Below are 7,500 nucleotides of genomic sequence, written 5' to 3'. Positions count from 1 at the left end.
CGCATAACCACGGAATCAGCAGGCAACAGTAAGAAACCGGCCTACCGAGAGTGAGTTTACTTCATCGTTCTCTCAGGTCGTTCTGTTCCAGGGTACGACAATGAATCCTTCTGCAGGTTCACCTACGGAACCTTGTTACTGTTAGAAATATGAGAGAGTGTTGCTGTGAAAGTTGTGTCTTTCTCATTAGCTCACACTATCAATATATAGTGAGGTTCATTAGGGTTTACAGCAAGGACAGAATCTACACATGAATACATATTGACCCACAAGATAGACTTGGTCAAAGCTCATAAATGCTCCGGTTGAATGAGTCTTCAGCTTGACTAGTCTCGGACGGAATGTAGACGGACCGGAGACGATGTAGAGGGCCGGATAGTCTGGTCGGATGTTAACCTCCTTGATGGTTAATGGCAATCCACATATCCATTCAATGGATTTATAACACTCCCCTTGGATGCCATAACCATATCGGGCTTGTAATGTGCTAACGTTGCCTCGTTAAAACCTCTCCCGGAAAACCCAAAACCCAATGTGGTAAAAGGGAAACCAAGGAAGGAAAAAGAGTACACACACATTACTCCCCTGATTGGACATCACTGAAGATCCTTGAGTCTTCGCATGCCAATCCGCTGCGTGAGCTTCCTGAATGTGCTGGTGGAAGTGACTTGGTGAAGAGGTCGGCTGAGTTCTCACTTGACCGGATTTGAGTGACGTTGACCTCCTTGGCTTTCTGCAACTCATGTGTGAAGAAGAACTTGGGTAATACATGTTTGGTTCGGTCACCTTTGATATACCCATTTTGAGTTGAGCAATGCAGGCTGCATTATCCTCATATATGATGGTCGGACCATTGTCCTCGACCATTCCACTATCTGATCGGATGTGTTGGGTCATAGACCTCAACCATACACCTCACGACTTGCCTTGCATGGCTAAGATTTCTGAGTGATTAGATGATGTGGCTGCTATAGTTTGTTTCATGGAACGCCATGATATTGCAGTACCACCATGAGTGAACACATAACCGGTTTGGGACCGACCATGGTGTGGATCAGATAAGTAGCCTGCATCAGCAAAGCCTACTAAACCATCTTGGTTTCATTGGTATAAAATAGACCAAATCCTTAGTTCCTTGAAGGTAACGTAGGATATGTTTAATTCCATTCCAGTGCCTTTGGGTCGGACATGAACTAAAACGGGCTAGGAGACTCACGGCAAAACATATATCTGGTCTAGTGTGGCTAGCCAAATACAGTAACGCTCCTATGGCACTGAGGTAAGGCACTTCAGGACCCAGGACATTCTCATCATCCTCTTTAGGACGAATGGGTCAGTGTCCACTCCAAGGACCTCACGACCATTGGGCTGGTCAATGGGTGAGCCTGGTCCATGTTAAATCTCTTGAGTACTTTTTCTGTATATGCCTTTTGATGCACAAGGATTCCTCCTTTATGTACTCAAGTTGTAACCCAAACAGACTTAGTTTTACCTAGGTCTTTCATTTCAAACTCTTTCTTGAGATATTCAACTGTTTGGGTGATTTCCCCAGGGGTTCCAATGATGTTCAAATCATCAACATACACTGCTATGATAACAAACCATTGTTTGCAAACTTCTTTATAAAGATACATGGACTGATAGGGTCGTTCTTATAGCCAACTTTGGCAAGGTATTCGCTTAAGCGATTATACCACATTCGACCACTTTGCTTAAGTCCATATAAGGATTGGTTCAGCCTTATGCAGTGTTCTTCTCGAGAACCTTTATTAGCTTTAGCTCACACCCTCTGGTAATCTCATATATATTTCATTATCCAGTGGACCATAAAGGTATGCGGTTACAACATCCATTAACCGCATATCCAAATTTTCTTTGATGGCCAGACTTATTAAAAATCGAAATGTAGTTGCATCCACCACAGGGGAGTATGTCTCCTCATAATCGATTCCTGGTATTTGTGAGAATCCTTGTGCTACAAGCCGTGCTTTGTATCTTACAATAACACCATGTTCATTTCTCTTCCTCACAAATACCCACTTATATCCCACTGGTTTAACATTATAAGGTGTCCGGATAATCGATCCAAAGACATTCCTTTCTTAAATGATTCTAACTCCACGTTTATGGCTTCTTTCCATTTGAGCCAATCTGATCTTTGAGTGCACTCTAGTATAGACGTGGGTTCATGATCCTCATCTAAGTCCATCACATCAAGGGCTACTTGTATGCAAATATATCATTGATGTCGACATCTTTCCGGTTCCATCTTGTCCCAGACATTAAATAATTAATTGAGATCTCATCATTAGCACCTTCAGTACCATGAGGCTCGGCGTCCCGAGTCTCATTGGTTGGTACCTTAGGCATGGCCATTTCGGCCTTGTCTGGACAATCTATGACCCTCGGTTTCTTTCGCACCTTTCTTTAGTTTCCGAGGTCTTTTATCTTTGGAACCAATTGGTCTACCACGCTTAAGACGTGCTTTAGACTCTGTAGCCACTTGATTGTGTCCATCATGGACATCAATACTTATTGGTGCATTACAAGCTGGTATATAGGACTTAGTCACTCTTTTCGGTCAGCAAAGGAATCAGGCAATTGATTAGCTAGCTTTTGCATATGTATTATTTTCTGGACTTCTAAATCACATGATTGAGTCCGAGGATCTTGCCATGATAAGGATGTTTGATTCCATACAATTTCTTTGCCCAGCTTGTTATTTTCTCCCCCTAATGTTGGGTACTCTGATTCATCAAAATGACAATCAGCATATCTGGCCTTAAATAAATCTCCAGTGTAGGCTCAAGATATTTAATAATGGTTGGAGAATCAAACCAACATATATTCCTTCCTCCTTTGAGGTCCCATTTTTGTTCTCTGTGGTGGAGCAATAGGGACGTACACAGAACATCCAAATGTTTTGATATGGGATACGTCTGGCTCATGACCCAGAGTATTGGGGATGGAGAATATTTTGTTCACTGGATGGCCTTATGCGTATTAATTCAGCAGCATGTAATACCGCATGTCCCCAAGCTGATACTGGTAGCTTCGACCTCATGAGTAATGGTCGAGCAATCAACTGGATTCTTTTAATGAAGGATTCGGCCAATCCGTTCGTGTATGTACATGTGCCACGGAGTGTTCCACACTTACCCCCATGGACATACAGTAATCATTAAAAGCTTGGGACTAATTCGCTTGCATTGTCAAGACGTATAGTCTTTAGTGGAAAATCTGGAAAATGGGCTCGCAGTCTTTGATCTGTGCCAATAGCCTTGCCAATGCTAAGTTTCTAGATGATAATAGACAAACGCGACCATCTGGTCGATGCGTCAATGAGGACCATAAATATCGAAATGTCCCCACAAGTGGGTGTATTGGTCCACATATATCACCATGTATTCTTTCCAGAAAGTTTAATGTTTCCTTACTCACCTTTCCAGGTGATGGCCTATTATTAATTTCCCTTGTGAGCATGGAATACATGTAATGCTCATAGGGATAGTTATCCTATCTTTCAAGGAATGGCCAGTTGAGCTCGAGATTATTTTGCGCATCATGGATCTGCCAGGATGGCCAAGCCTTTCATGCCATTGTTTAAGGCTTCTCTGAACTCATTAGGAATTGAAGTGTTAGCCTCACTCGATTTTATATTGGCACAATAGAGGCCTATTGATATAGCAGGGATAGTCTCTAGGACTTTCTTATGGCCTTGGGCATTTTCATAAATCAAGAGGAATTCTTTCTTTCCCTCGCCCCTAGTTTCAACATGTAGATCATTCACGAATGTCTTTGAAACTTAACAGATTTCTCTTTGATTTAGGAGAATATAAGCATTAGAGATTTCTAAATGCGTGCCTTTAGGCATCACTAGTGAGCCGCCATGGCCTTCATAAGGCTGGCCGATCCTGCTATAGTATTTTTTTGGCACTCTTTAAAATGAGGTTAACAAAATATCTTTGTCTTTTTAATATAGTGTGACTTGATCCACTATCCACTACTAGCTGGTTCTTGTCTTCTTTCATTTCTGAAATAGACAAGAGTCAACACCTTAGACATTACTTTAAGGTTTAAAGTATGTTTTTAATGGCTTTGTTTTATGTTCTTAATAATTTCAACTTTGTATAAGGCAATATAAAAGTAAAAACTTTATTTCATAATAGAATTGCCAAGTCATAGAACAAAAACATAAAGCCCAAAATTCAAAATGCAAAGACAAAAGCAATATGATATCGAAATCTTCATATTCAGTCCACTTGTAAGGAGGTCTGAAGTCTCAAGTCCTCATGATCATCTTTGTCATGGCTTGATCATCCTCATGTCCAGATCATTCTCATCATCATAATGGACCAAATTTGCCTCAGAGTTCTTGCCCTTTATATGCTCTCCTGGTAGAGCTTAACAAGGTGTTGGGGAGTTTTGCATTTATTAGCCCAATGATTGGTCATCCCACAACGATAGCAAGCGATTTGTCGAGCTCGAGCCATGGGTTTTGAAGTCGACTTATACCCATGGTTAGCTTATGATGACCTCGGCCTGTATAAACCTCGCCCTCGGCTGCGACCAAGATGGTCTCGTGGTTGAAATCCACGGCCACGTGGTTGAAACCCACGTTACGACCTTGCCATCTACCCGGCCTCTCTGCGACCACGGTAAGGACTCTCTTGGAGTCTCATCTTTTGGCTCTACGGCCGCATGTGCCTCAGGCAATGCTTTAGCACCAGGAGGCCTTAGCTCACTGTTCATCATGGCAACTCATTGTTTTGCTCAGCTAGCAACAAACAAGAGATTAAGGAGCATAAGTGGAGAAACCTTTCTCTCGGTACTGTTGCTGAAGCACAACATTGCTGGTGTGAATGTAAATCAATCCTGAATTATATTATGAATCCTTACTCCTTTATGGATATTTGATTCAGATGTCGAAAATCAACAACCTTGAATATGCTTCCCTAATCTCTCCGGAGATAATTACCTTCAATGGGAGCTTGATACCAAAATCCTCTTAAGGTCCAGAAACCTTGGTGATACTATCACTGAAGGCACTGAGCCATCAGACAAGGAAATTACAAGGCAATTGTTGTCATTCGCCATCACCTTGCTGAAGGTCTCAAGGACCAGTATCTCACATTGAGAATCCTCTGGAACTTTGGACAGAGTTGAAAACCAGATTTAATCATCAGAAAACTGTGATATTGCCAAAAGCCCTTTATGATTGAGAAACCTGAGAATCCAAGACTATAAGTCTGTGGAAGAGTAACTCGGCTTTGTTCAAAATAGTCTCAAAGTTGAAACTTTGTGGTGAGACTATTACTGATGCTGATATGTTGGAGAAGACATTCTCCACATTCCACACCAGCAATGTTGTGCTTCAGCAACAGTACCGAGAGAGAAAGGTTTCTCCACTTATGCTGCCTTAATCTCTTGTTTGTTGCTAGCTGAGCAAAACAATGAGTTGCTCATGATGAACAGTGAGCTAAGGCCTCCTGGTGCTAAAGCATTGCCTGAGGCACATGCGGCCGTAGAGCCAAAAGATGAGACTCCAAGAGAGTCATACCGTGGTCGCATGAGAGGCCGTGGTAGATGGCAAGGTCGTAACCGTGGGTTTCAACCACGTGGCCGTGGATTTCAACCACGAGACCATCTTGGTCGCAGCCGAGGCCGAGGCTATAGCCGAGGTCATCAAGCTAACCATGGGTATAAGTCCGACTTCAAAACCCATGGCTCGAGCTCGACCAAATCTGCTTGCTATCGTTGTGGGATGACCAATCATTGGGCTAATAAATGCAAAACTCCCCAACACCTTGTTAAGCTCTACCAGGAGAGCATAAAGGGCAAGAACTCTGAGGCAAATTTGGTCCATTATGATGATGAGAATGATCTGGACCATGAGGATGATCAAGCCCATGACAAAGATGATCATGAGGACTTTGAGACTTCAGACCTCCTTACAAGTGGCTGAATATGAAGATTTCGATATCATATTGCTTTTGTCTTTGCATTTTGAATTCTTGATTTGGCTTTATGTCTTTTGTTCTATGACTTTGGCAATTCTATTTATGAAATAAAGTTTTTACTTTATATATGCCTTATACAAAGTTGAAATTATTAAGAACATAAAACAAAGCCATTAAAACATACTTTAAACCTTAAGTAATATCTAAGGTGTTGACTCTTGTCTATTTTCAGAAATGAAAGAAGACAAGAACCAGCTAGTAGTGGATAGTGGATCAAGTCACACTATATTAAAAGACAAAAGATATTTTGTTAACCTCATTTTAAAGAGTGCCAAAATAAATACTATAGCAGGACCGGCCAGCCTTATTGAAGGCCATGGCCCGGCTCACTTAGTGATGCCTAAAGGCACGCATTTAGAAATCTCTAATGCATTATATTCTCCTAAATCAAAGAGAAATCTGTTAAGTTTCAAAGACATTCGCATGAATGATCTACATGTTGAAACTAGGGGCGAGGGAAAGAAAGAATTCCTCTTGATTTATGAAAATGCCCAAGGCCATAAGAAAGTCCTAGAGACTATCCCTGCTATATCAATAGGCCTCTATTGTGCCAATATAAAATCGAGTGAGGCTAACACTTCAATTCCTAATGAGTTCAGAGAAGCCTTTAAACAATGGCATGAAAGGCTTGGCCATCCTGGCAGATCCATGATGCGCAAAATAATCTCGAGCTCAACTGGCCATTCCTTGAAAGATAGGATAACTATCCCTATGAGCATTACATGTATTCCATGCTCACAAGGAAATTAATAATAAGGCCATCACCTGGAAAGGTGAGTAAGGAAACATTAAACTTTCTGGAAAGAATACATGGTGATATATGTGGACCAATACACCCACCTTGTGGGACATTTCGATATTTTATGGTCCTCATTGACGCATCGACCAGATGGTCGCATGTTTGTCTATTATCATCTAGAAACTTAGCATTGGCAAGACTATTGGCACAGATCATAAGACTGCGAGCCCATTTTCCAGATTTTCCACTAAAGACTATACGTCTTGACAATGCAAGCGAATTCAGTTCCCAAGCTTTTAATGATTACTGTATGTCCATGGGGGTAAGTGTGGAACACTCCGTGGCACATGTACATACACAGAACGGATTGGCCGAATCCTTCATTAAAAGAATCCAGTTGATTGCTCGACCATTACTCATGAGGTCGAAGCTACCAGTATCAGCTTGGGGACATGCGGTATTACATGCTGCTGAATTAATACGCATAAGGCCATCCAGTGAACATAAATATTCTCCATCCCAATTACTCTCGGGTCATGAGCCAGACGTATCCCATATCAAAACATTTGGATGTTCTGTGTACGTCCCTATTGCACCACCACAGAGAACAAAAATGGGACCTCAAAGGAGGATGGGAATATATGTTGGTTTTGATTCTCCAACCATTATTAAATATCTTGAGCCTACTACTGGAGATTTATTTAAGGCCAGATATGCTGATTGTCATTTTGATGAATCAGA

This window comes from Brassica napus, unplaced genomic scaffold (genome assembly GCF_020379485.1).
Source record: "Brassica napus cultivar Da-Ae unplaced genomic scaffold, Da-Ae ScsIHWf_713;HRSCAF=1035, whole genome shotgun sequence".
In the NCBI taxonomy this organism is placed as follows: domain Eukaryota; kingdom Viridiplantae; phylum Streptophyta; class Magnoliopsida; order Brassicales; family Brassicaceae; genus Brassica; species Brassica napus.
The sequence above is the reverse complement of the archived record's forward strand: the minus strand, read 5'-3'. Positions refer to the sequence as shown.